The sequence below is a fragment of the Pogona vitticeps genome, chromosome 3, assembly GCF_051106095.1.
Source record: "Pogona vitticeps strain Pit_001003342236 chromosome 3, PviZW2.1, whole genome shotgun sequence".
Lineage (NCBI taxonomy): Eukaryota > Metazoa > Chordata > Lepidosauria > Squamata > Agamidae > Pogona > Pogona vitticeps.
In genome coordinates, this window is record NC_135785.1 from 34,805,939 (window position 1) to 34,818,840 (window position 12,902).

The window sequence follows — 12,902 nt, forward strand, 5'->3', positions numbered from 1 at the left end:
CTCTGGTTAAGTTTCTTTTGAAATATCTTTGCTGTAGACTTCAGGTAAAAAGGGAGCTCTCAGGAATTTATGCCTCCTGGTCAAATGCATGCTTTAAATGCTTTAAGCCCCTTGCTGAAAAAGGAACAATGTATCTCAAAAACTCCATCCAACATCTAGGGGTACCTGTCTGCATCCTCAGTCAGACTATCAGCACTATCACTGACCATCTGTTTGTAGAATGGGATGTGGGAAGAAGAAGAAAGATTGATCCTATTTCCATTACATTTCCCTCAAAAAAAAGGTGTTTGATGCTTATGCCAGTAAGTGGAGCGATGGCAACCACACAAACACAGGCTACTTCAAGGGGTTTCAGGCTATCAGAAATTTTATGTGTCACTGCTTACTGCTATATGTAGATCTTGTTTTCCTGAAAATAAGACCTAACCTGAAAATAAGCCCTAGTATGATTTTTTCAGGATGTTCATAATATAAGCCCTACCCCCAAAATAAGCCCCAGTTAAGTGAAACCCTGCCCTCCACCATTGTGTAGGAACCAGATGATGATGACACGACTGTATTTGAATAAATGTAGATTGTTGTACATGAAAAAAAAATTAAAACTTCCCCTGAAAATAAGCACTACTGCATTTTTGGAGCAAAAATTAATATAAGTCCCTGTATTATTTTCAGGGAAATACGGTAGTGTGTATGGCTAGATCAGGATTAGGATATGTTTTTTTTTAAAGTGAATGGCATGTAATAGTAGTCATTCCTTTTAAGCAGCACACTTTTAAAACAAAGAATGAAGCAACAATTTTTGTAATCAGGCATCATTATCATAAACATCATTATTATTGAGGAACTGACGCCAGAATACTTGGTTCAGGGTTGGCAGCATCATCTAATATCCTTGGGCAGCTAATGGAATCCAAGCACAAAGGAATGATAGCTTGTGTTTCTCTTTGGCTTGACTTCCCATTTCCTTGGCAATTGGATGGTGGTAGCAGCTGGGAAATTATCCACCATTTTGGTTTTCTTGCAGTTTCTTCAAACATCTGAGGTAATGTCACCCTTGAGTATTGTAGGGGAAATTGCAAATGGCACAGAGTTTTTCAGAGAGAGCTGCTGCCACTACGTAGGCTCTTGGCCAACAATGACCAGGGGGCTGGGTGAAAGAGCTAAATGGATGATCCCTGTCCACTGTTGGGGGTGAATGCTAGAGGGCCTTGAGTGCTGGAAGGTATTTTGCCCAGCATACAATTTACCCTTTTTCCTGCCTTTGCTGGGACTGAGTAAAATACAAGATAAACTTAAGAAGGGACATTAAACACAATACTAACCACTTTCTGTCTTACTCCCATGAGTTTATTTATTTAAAACATTTTCACGCCACAATTTTCCTTAAAAAGCTCCCAATATGGTTTACATCATTAAAAGACAATATTTAACAGCTAAAAACAGTTAGCATTTGGATAATAAAAAGAATTAAATAAAAACCACACTAAAATGGTCAACAAATTCAACATCAAAAACAAAGCAACAAGGCACAATGCTTCATTTAAAAGCCCTCTCAGACAGCCAGTCACTAGGAGAGAGCTTGTCTTGATGAGAAAGCTTTTCATCCGCTTGTGGATGGACAGCACAAATGGGGCCAGCTTGGACTTCTGTGAGAGGGAATTCAAGAAGCTGGGAGCAGTGACAGAGAAGGCCCTCTCCTGTGTCCCCACCAAATGCACCTGTGAAGGAGGTGGGACCAAGAGAAAGGCCTCCCTTATTACCTTAACATGAGGCAAGCTCATAGATCATGGCCACTGGTCCCGTCACCTCCTGGCAAATAGAAGGGGAAGATATGGAGGCAGTGACAGATTTTACTTTCTTGTGCTCCATGATCACTGCAGATGGTGACAGCAGCCACGAAATTAAAAGACACCTGTTTCTTGGGAGGAAAGCGATGACAAACTTAGACAGCATCTTAAAAAGCAGAGATATCACCTTGCCAACAAAAGTATGCATAGTCGAAGTTATGGTTTTTCCAACAGCGATGTATGGCAGCTGGTGGAGCTGCTGTAATGGGGCGTTATGTGATCTCTGTAACCAGCAGGAGCTGCAGCAAGCATTTGCTTCCATTTATAATACAACGATCCTCTGCTTAAAACTCCAAAGGGGTACAGTAAAAGAACAAAAGCTGTGCTGAACATGTTGAATATGTTGACTCTACAAGCTGATCTGTTTGATCCAGCCAAAAACTGTCCAGCAGATAACGAACTGCAGAGGTTCACCAGTTGCAGTCCTACATAGATGTACTAAGATGCAGATCCACTAAACCTAACAGGGCTTGTGCTATAACCATCTAATTGGCACCCTACTATCAGTTCCCAACAAGCATTAGCTCTTATTGATCCAATATTCCAGTATTTATTAGGTTTCCCTTCAAGTTTTATATATTGTGTTTTGTACATCTTGATTGTACATCTTGATTCTGCCACTTGGCCATTATCATGGCTTTCTTAACTATGGATTTTAGCACTGCACAAAAGGTTTTTTATGTTCAGGGACCAATTTATTTTTTTGGGCTGCATCTCCTAGATTTCCCCAGCCAACACTTGACTTCTCTGTTATCATCTGGTCTGGGGTCTGGATTTGCTTACTGTTTTCCTTTGCACCATTGTTAGTAAACTGGCAACTGGTGAAACAGCAGCTTGTTTGAAGCCATTAAACTTTTACTTATTCCTATGGCAGCTTTATATATATGTAATTCCAAGGAGAGTAATTTAGTCTCTTTCTCTATTTCTTTGTCTCTCTCTGTGTGTTTTATTCTCCTTGGAATATTGAAATCTTTTGGCTAATTCTGGTGCCTTTTTTTGTTCTTTTCCATGCAATCATCTGGGAAGTATATTTGGCTCCCAGTTAGGTATGTTCTTAAATGTATATTTTCATTAGAGCAGTACGACAGTGGGACCAATTATCTCATGAGTTGGTGAGCGCTGCAACACTGGAGGCATTCAAGAAAAACTCAGATAATCACCTGGCAGATATGCTTTGATTGTATTCCTGCACTGAGCAGGGGGTTGGACTTGATGGCCTTGTAGCACCCTTCCAACTTCACTTTTCTATGATTTCTATGGATCTATGATTTAATGTCAAAATTTAAAGAATACAAATAGCTGCTGTTGGAAAGGGGGGGCAGTTTTGCATACTGAGCTGATAAAAAAGGTGCAGTATTCCCCCTTCCTCACTCTCTTTCAAAGACACATACACAATGCATGTTAAATGTAAAGCTGTCTAGTTTGGTTCTTATGGGACTACACTAGTAACAGTATAAATGAGATGGCTAGACTTTTCCGCATTCTCAAATAATAGAGTTTTGTTTTAAGAAACAGTGCCTTTGAATATTTCATTGTTTCATAGCCACTAAAGGCAGAAAGAGCCCATTAGAATGAGCTAGTCCAGAAACTTGTTAAATATTTAGTAGATTTTTTATCCTGTTCTTCTTTATTATTCCAAACTCCAAATAAAGGCAATATTTTCAAGAAAAAATATTGACCTGTTTTGTTCTCTCTTTCTGTTTTTAATTTGACACATGCACGAAAGAGCAAGGAGAACCTGTGCTGGAACAAAACTTCTTAACACATAGATGATTGATGGAGTTAAGTGAAAGAAAACAAAAGACTAAACCCACAGTCTGGGTAAGTTTGCAGAGTTGCCAGTGGAGACTTTGAAAAGACTTTGTAAGTGGGGGGAAAATCTTTTTAAGGTAGACAGTGTAAGTAAATACAATTATATGCAGATAATATCTTTTATATCAGTTTGTATATATTCAGTTTTGACATTCTCATGGCCCAGTTCAATGTGGGCTCAGTTAAATTTTCGAAAACTGGCAAAGCATTAGAAATAATAGGGTCACTGCTTAATTTACACAAAATGAAAACTCTTGTGTGGTCTGATGGGTTGTTAAAAATACAGTATGTCTGGTGAAATAACATGAGTCATCTCATTCTGCTTTTGTTTTGTTCCATTTAGCTATTCTCAACTCTATAATTGTTCTTTCAGAGTGTAAATATTATGACCAATCAATCCCCAGCAAAGTTTAGATGAGGCCTGTAAAATATAAACTTGCATGTCTATACCAGCATGTGGGTGAGCTTTGCTATGCCTTATGTGCAGTTTATTCCCTCACCCACCTTTAAAAAAAGTCTGCTGTGGTATGTGCAAATCTTTTAAATAAATTTGTGTTAACATAATCTGAATTTAATTTAGTTAGTTGGAGATGCAAGGATCATAGTTACTGGCAGTACATCCCATTGATTAAAACATCGTTCTGATAAAAAGTACCAAGTTGCTCTCGCCCTTGAACAGTTTAGTCATTTGTATTGCCCTGCTCAGTGGTTAGGAAGAGTTCAATCAGTGTACAGAATCAGCTGCCAAAGGATATGCTGGTGGTAAGGTCTTAGAAAAAGTTCTTTCTTTCTTTCTTTCTTTCTTTCTTTCTTTCTTTCTTTCTTTCTTTCTTTCTTTCTTTCTTTCTTTCTTTCTTTCTTTCTTTCTTTCTTTTAATATTTATTCCTCACCTTTCACCTGAATGGACCTCAAATGGCTTACAGTATTAAAAACAAACTTTTAAAAAAGTAACATTCCTGAGCTCTGATTCATACATGCCTTTCAAAGAGAATTGGATGAATTTGAGAATAGGTCTATGCCTGGTTCAATTTACTTCAAAGTTTAGATCTGACTACTGGTTGCTAGGAGATAGCAGTAGCAAGCCCTTAAGTGACTTCCTTAAGGGCTTCCCATAAGCAATTGGCTGGTTACTGTGTGAAATGAGATAGGATAACAGATGGACCCATGAGATAAAATGATGACTGGGCTGAGGCACCTCCCTTATGAGGAAAGGCTACAGCGTTTGGGGCTCTTTAGAGAAAAGGAACCTGAGGGGGGATATGATTGAGACATATAAAATTATGCAGGGGATGGATAAAGTAGATAGAGGGAAGCTCTTTTCCCTCTCACGCAATACCAGAACCAGGGGACATCCATTTCAATTGATTGTTGGGAGAGTGAGAACAGACAAAAGAAAATACTTCTTTATCCAGCATGTTGTTAGTCTGTGGAATTCCTTGTCACAGAATGTGATGATGGCATCTGGCCTAGATGCCTTTAAAAGGGGATTGGACAGATTTCTGGAGGGAAAGTCCATCACAGGTTACAATCCATGATGGGGATGTACAATCTCAAGGCTTAAAAGGAAAGTACTTCAAAATGCCAGATGCAGGGGAGGGGCATCAGGAAACAGGTATGCTCCAAGAGGCATCTGGTGGGGCCACTGTGAGGTACAGGAATCTGGACTAGATGGGCCCTTGGCCTGATCCAGCAGGGCTCTTTTTATGTTTTTATAAGCTTATCTAAAATAACTTTTCTTGTGTGCTAGCATATGTGATAGAATGGAAATCTGCATGCGATCTGACTTCCAGGTAAACATATTAAGGATGGCAGTGCTAGGCTAACTGTTGGGCGTACAGGAAAGGTATTGTGCCTGTAGCATAAGAGCTAAGTATTGGACCTTCCTTTCTGCAGTTGGTCGTGAGTGGCAGCTGGTTCCCATGGCACTAGGAGATGAGAGACCACAAGATGTTGTGGGTAGAATCAGGGCTATAATAAACTAGTCACATCAGGGATTACGATTTTCTTTGGCAGTGCTGGCTATCCATAAATGCCTACAAGTATTTCTTTGTTCCTCGTACTATTTTTGTAATTTTTAAGTTTGTGGCCAAAGACATGTCTCTAGCTTTTCCACCTTGCATAACTTTTGTTAGAATGTGTTGCACATTCTAGTATGTAATAAAATGTAGTCCCTTCTTAGAAATAATCCAGCATGTTAAAACCTTGGTTCATTACCTGAGAAATTCCTCAGCAAAGGCAGAGGCAAGCAACTATGAGTCTTGAAGCCCTTTTGTTTTTACTCTTGATTATTTTACTTCTCAGGAAAATATCCAAGGAAGGGGGCAGACCATCAAAAGGATTCCTCCCTTGTGTTAGTAAGCAGGAGCACACTGATCTTGGATGTTTAAAGGAAGGGGAGGTGGTATCAGGTGAATTTCGTTGTATGGTATACTGTGTATATACTTACAATGACAATAAATTATATTATTATTATCAGCTACTAATTTAAGGTTTGATACCATTAAGCTCCCCTGGCTTACTGGCCAGGGAATTCCTAGCCAAGGATTTAAGCATTACTTGGTAATGTGGTTGATAGATGATGGAGTAGGACTACAATACAGAGGAGTCCTAGGTTTTCCACTGTTGATTGGCCATGAGGGGGGTGGAATTGATAAAACAGCTTCTTAAATATTTTGCTTACCTAGAAAAACCTATTTGGCTATACATCAGTTCCAGCATGATGGTATATAGCACACATAACAGTTTAAAAGGAACAGCTCCATATGCAAAACCAAAATGCTAAGAGTGTGAGCTCGTTGGAGGACTACACATACCATTTCCCAGTAGCACAAATGACTGTACTTTCTTTTGGCTAGTGAAAGGAGTTACACAACCAGTAATTTCTTACACAAGCATTTCCTTCCATTTACTTGGTGACACAACAGCCTAGCTTCGATGTCAGCTGGGGACCTGAACATAGTTCTATCCCTACAAGGTGAAACAGCCACTGATTGGCCAGGAGGAGCATCCAAATTCTCTGGGCCTTGGGTATTTCGATGTAAACCCTTACAGTTTGTGGGAATGTTTTTAGATGAAGGGTTGTCACCAAACAGCAAAGAAGATTCCAGCATCTCAAATAAGTTTAAAGTTTATTGAAGAAAAATGCCCATATGCTATAGTTTTAGAATCTCAGTCCACACATGCCACAGGAGAAGCAATAGGATTGTTAAAACATCTTTGGAATAAGCAACTGCAGTGTAAGGAACATATTCAGCTAGCCAAACTGGGTCAAATTTTATCCATGTCCCTTATAAAACCCAATAACATATTTGCCGGCATCCAAGATGACTGGGCGTATAAGACGACCCCCCCCCCAACATTTCCACTCAAAATATAGAGTTGATGGCCCTTCTGCGGTGCCAGCGGTGGCTGCCCGGGGCTCTGCCTGGGCCCGCCCTGGAAGTTCCTGGCTGGCAACGAGGAGGGCAAGGAGGGGAAGTGGTTGGGTAGGCGGTGGCAGCAGAAGAGGAGGAGGAAGAGGAGGAGGAAGAGGGGAAGCCGCTATCCGGCAGTGCGCAGGTGAACAGGCAGCTGGCTATGCTTTGAGGAGGGTGAGAAGGAGGGCAAGCAGCCGGGTTGGCGGAGGAGGAGGAGGAAGAGGAGGAGGAAGAGGCAAAGCGGCTTTCCGGCAGTGTGCGGGCGAGCAGGCAGCTGCCTCAGTGTCACGTTCCCGGGGGTTACAATAGCCGAAGTCCGATAAACCAGTCCAAAGTCAGAGATACCAAGAATGCAAAGCCAGAGTCCCGAAACAAACTTACAGAGTGCAGTCCAAAGTCAAAGTCCAGGGTCAGATACACAGAGTCCAGAGTTCAGAGTACGTAGTCCAGGGCCAAGGTCCAAAGTCCAATACCAGTGCAGTCCAGGGTCAAGGTCCAGAGTTCAGGAACAAGACACGTGGATGCCAGCCAAGGTTTTGACTCCTTGCTTCCACGAAGTTTCTGGCTTCACTGAAGCTTATTTTATACTAAAACAGCTCCTTGAGCTGTTGGAAAGCTCTCTATTCTGCTAGTACTCAGGACTAGGCGAACGTAGGTCCCTGTGGAAAGCCTTAGAGCGATCCTCTGCTCTTCTTGCCCTGAGTCTTTTCCGAAGCCTGCCCCGAAGCCTGTCTGCTGTGGAGGGAGAATCTGGAGGCTGCTCAGCTGTTTCTGATCTCTCCACATTCTCCTCAGCCACAGTTAACCCTTCTGGGTCCAGATCTTCGGAAGCACTCATGACACTCAGCTGTGAGGAGGACGAGAAGGAGGGGAAACGGCTGGGCGGGCAGAGGCAGAGGAGGAGGAAGAGGGGAAGCGGCTTTCCGGCAGCGTGCAGGTGAGCAGGCAGCTGGCTCAGTGGCGCGGGGCGGTGGGCAGCCCAGTGGCGGGCTCTGGCCGCTCAGGCATGGCCGGCTCTGCTTCCCTCCCTCCATCTGGACCGACCAGCTGCCTGCCTGCCTGCCTTCCTCCCCTGCCGGCGTGGCCCTGTGTCACTCACTCAACGGTGGCAGCGGCGGCTCCTTCCTGATCCAACTAAAGAGCACCCGGCGTATAAGACAACCTCACTTGGAGGCATGTTTTTGGGGCCAAAAAAGTCGTCTTATACGCTGGCAAAAACAGCATTTTATTTTCCTCGGCCCAGTCCTCTCCATTGCTATTCTGGACCCAGAAACTTTGACTTCTTCCTCCTAGTCTCTCTCTCTCTCTTTTTTTTTTTGTTCTTTCTCTCATCCAGTGTTTCACTTACATGGTTGTAGATCTGCAGCATTCTCATTGCTAAAAATGTTTTAAGCTGGAACCTGAGGCCAGGGTCAAATCTTTCTGATGTTACAGAAGTAGGACATCTTTCCCTTTCCCTTTCCCTTCTCCTTGTTTATAATGTTCCAAGAGTGGTAGATCCAGGGAATGCTGTAAATTTAATATATCAATTTTGTTAAGGGTTTCAGCAAAATGACTCTCTTGTGAAGAAGCTGGAAAACTGGGGGCTAGACAATGCTCCTGTTAGCTGGATTTGTAATTAGTTAGCAGACAATATCCAAAGAGTCCTCATTAGCTGTTTGCCTTCATCCTAGAGAGAAGTGACAAGTGGAATGGGCTTTATCCTGGATTCTATGCTGCTAGAGGGGATATTTATCAAATCAGCAAACTGGGAGAAGTTTTTCATATACTAGAAATCAGGATAAGAATTCAAGATGATCTTAGATGGAGAACAGGACCAAAGCACACAAAATTAATTTCAACAGGGATAAATGTAAAGTTCTAGTTTGGGCAGAAAATGTCAGGTGCACAAATTTAGGACAGAGTATGAAAAAAAGATTCTGATTAAACATTAAACTTTTGTTTTCACTTGTCAGCTGAATTTTGTGTTACCTAAGCATACTCTCTAACCTTCAGCTTTTCCTCCGAAGCTGACTTGCTTGCATACAGGCTTACATGTATTTTTCAGAATTGAAAAATATATACTAAAATCCAAAATGGAGGCAAGTTGTGTTCATTCACAGATTTTCTTTAATGAAGGCAGTCCTCTGTAAGAAGTGTTGTCCACTCCAAGTCTCATTTAAAACTAAAGAACCATAGGAGTGGAAGAAAGCATGAGTCATGACATTGCCCATCAATAGTTATCATCCGGGCCAAATTGGAAAAAAAAATCACCTGTTGGTGCAGGCTAGAACAGCATAGGTGCAGTCAGTACAGCCTGACCTGGAATAACAGCTGCCCAGTACTGAAGCATGGATGTTGCTTCTGCAAGTTTCCGCTTGGATTTGAGAGCAAAATACTTAAATGATGCACAACTTCAGGAAGAAGAACTTGCTTTGGGGCAAAACCTAACATGGCCTGTTTACTACTATGGCTTGTCTGCAGAGTAAGCTTAACAAACAGTTCCTACACACCCTGTCTCCCGTCTTCATATTGATTTGTGGTGGCTGTGTTTATAATGCTAAGTAGGCAAGGAACCTGAGGCACTGTGTGCAATAACAATGTGTGGTTTATTTTGTATTTCCTATTGAGTGAAAAACAACAACAAAAAACAGAACAGGCTTGCCTCACTTCTGAATCCTTTAAAAATATTTTTAATTAATAAAGCATTGGCTTTGGGACACCGTGTCTAATTTTGTTTAATCTATTTTTCTGGCAATTTACCTTATTTTTCAGTTGACAACACTTTCTAATTAACTGGCATCCACTTTGCTGAGGGGAAGAAATTCAATCAAGATCAAGCCAAGTGCTGGATGAAGAATATTTACTATTGTAGTCTGTTTTCAATTCTTACTGTTTGTTTTTACTTTGGTTTATACAAGACCTACCCCATACACACTTCTCTGTGAAGCTTACTAGAACTCAGTGTGATGGAACATCCAGAAAAACATTAGACTATTATTTTACTACGTTTATAATGGCCTTTCCTCCAGTCAGCTCAGTATGCCTCTCTTCCTCCTGAGTTTATCCTCAGAAAAAAAAAACTATGAAGCAGTTCAGGCTAAAGAGAGTGACTTTCATGGAGAGTAGGAACTAACTGCTATATTTCAATGTGAGCTTTCATGAATCAAGTTCCCTTCCTCAGACAACAGAGTGAGACTGTATGATTGGCCTATTTATACATAGCTCCATGACCAGATCAGGATACAGACAAGGGCAAAGTGGCAATACTACCTTAGTACAACAGTAGGACTGTCAAGCTGCAAATGATTTTAATTAGCAGGTACTGGCTAAGAGTCTGCAAGGTGTGTGTGTTTAGTCGTTTAGTCGTGTCCGACTCTTCGTGACCCCATGGACCAGAGCACGCCAGGCCCTCCTGTCTTCTACTGCCTCCCGGAGTTGTGTCAAATTCATGTTGGTTGCTTCGCAGACACTGTCCAGCCATCTCATCCTCGGTCGTCCCCTTCTCCTCTTGCCATCACACTTTCCCAACATCAGGGTCTTTTCCAGGGAGTCTTTTCTTCTCATTAGATGGCCAAAGTACTGGAGCCTCAGCTTCAGGATCTGTCCTTCCAGTGAGCACTCAGGGTTGATTTCCTTTAGAACTGATAGGTTTGTTCTCCTTGCAGTCCAGGGGATTCTCAAGAGCCTCCTCCAGCACCACAATTCAAAGGCATCAGTTCTTCGGCGGTCTGCTTTCTTTATGGTCCAGCTCTCACTTCCATACATCACAACAGGAAAAACCATAGCTTTGACTATTCGGACTTTTGCTGGCAAGGTGATGTCTCTGCTTTTCAAGATGCTGTGCAGATTTGTCATCGCTTTCCTCCCAAGAAGAAGGCGCCTTTTAATTTCAGGGCTGCTGTCTCCATCTGCAGTGATCATGGAGCCCAGGAAGATAAAATTTGACACTGCCTCCATATCTTCCCCTTCTATTTCCCAGGAGGTGATGGGACCAGTGGCCATGATCTTAGTTTTTTTGATGTTGAGTTTCAGACCGTTTTTTGCACTCTCCTCTTTCACTCTCATTACAAGGTTCTTTAATTCCTCCTCACTTTCTGCCATCAGAGTGGTATCATCTGCATATCGGAGGTTGTTGATATTTCTTCCGGCAATCTTAATTCCGGCTTGGGTTTCTTCCAGTCCAGCCTTCCGCATGATGTATTCTGCATATAAGTTAAATAAGCTGGGGGACAATATACAGCCTTGCCGTACTCCTTTCCCAATTTTGAACCACTCAGTTGTTCCATGACCAGTTCTAACTGTTGCTTCCTGTCCCACATATAGGTTTCTCAGGAGACAGATAAAGTGGTCAGGCACTCCCATTTCTTTAAGAACTTGCCATAGTTTGCTGTGGTCCACACAGTCAAAGGCTTTCGCATAGTCAATGAAGCAGAAGTAGATATTTTTCTGGAACTCTCTGGCTTTCTCCATAATCCAGCGCAAGTTAGCAATTTGGTCTCGAGTTCCTCTGCCTCTTCGGAATCCAGCTTGTACTTCTGGGAGTTCTCGGTCCACATACTGCTGAAGCCTACCTTGTAGGATTTTGAGCATAACCTTGCTAGCGTGCGAAATGAGTGCAATTGTACGGTAGTTGGAGCATTCTTTGGCACTGCCTTTCTTTGGGATTGGGATGTAGACTGATCTTTTCCAATCCTCTGGCCACTGTTGAGTTTTCCAAACTTGCTGGCATATTGAATGTAGCACCTTAACAGCATCATCTTTCAAGATTTTAAATAGTTCAACTGGAATGCCATCACCTCCACTGGCCTTGTTGTTAGCCAGGCTTTCTAAGGCCCACTTGACTTCGCTCTCCAGGATGTCTGGCTCAAGGTCAGCAACTACATTGTCTGGGTTGTCCGGGATATGGCTAAGAGTCTGCAAGGTAACGATAGCATTATTGACACAAGGGGTAAACTGTGGTAATCAGTAGAGGATCTCACACTTGGTAATGACCTAGGAGTCCTTGGTCGATGTTTAATCCTGTTGACCAGATGTCAAAACTGTGCCCAACTGATATATGGTTCATTCCTGGGGCTACCATGCTTCCACTTTGTGCCACAGTAAATAATCTAATCTAAATTCTTAAGAACTATCTTGCAGGTCCCTCAATGTGTGTCAAATGCCAGGATAAGATTGGAGACAGGTTGCCTAAAAGTTGAAGCCTGGGTCAGCATCCTGTCTATGTACAAGTGGCTAACGGACATCTAAATCCACAAGGTCTATTTCCTCTAATATTTTATGATAACTTCCAGTTCAGCTGGATCAGATCTATCTAGAGCTACTTGTGCAAAATTGGCCTTTCACCTCAGGTGCTCTTATGGAACAGATCAGGCAAAAACAAAAACAAAAAAGTAGTCAAGCACAGAACTAAGTATAAAGAACATCAAACTGACCTTTAGCACACAAAATACTATGGTGAGGACCTACATCAAAAAACTCTGGGGAACCAGCAAATTATTTAAGATCTCTGGATGTAAACGTGTTTTGAAGAGCCTTCACCTTGGCAAAGTGCTCTGCCGTCCCTTCCGCTGCACTGGAAGGGAAGTACAAGAATATTCCTTTCACTGACAGGCTTTGTACCTGTCCCCTAAGGGAGGTTGAGACTGTAGAGTACATGTTCTTCATCTGCCCACGTTACAAGGTGGCACATAAGGAGATCATCATTCCATTGACCAAAAAAATTCCTGGCCATTCAGAAAAAAATAGACTTGAATTTCTTCTTCTGATATAGACTCCAAGATCACTTATCAAGTAGCCAGCTTTTGTATGGTGACACAGTCTCGGAAATTTCATCGTAACTAGAAT

At 42.1% G+C, this 12,902-nt stretch overlaps 1 long non-coding RNA gene across 1 annotated transcript; it reads left to right on the forward strand.

The window, feature by feature from the left end:
* Positions 1–8,383: 8,383 nt before the first annotated feature.
* Positions 8,384–12,359, forward strand: LOC144587817 (uncharacterized). The gene is made up of 2 exons (XR_013542981.1): positions 8,384–10,399; positions 11,980–12,359. It is a non-coding gene; the product is annotated as an uncharacterized LOC144587817 (long non-coding RNA).
* The last annotated feature ends 543 nt before the right edge of the window (positions 12,360–12,902 follow it).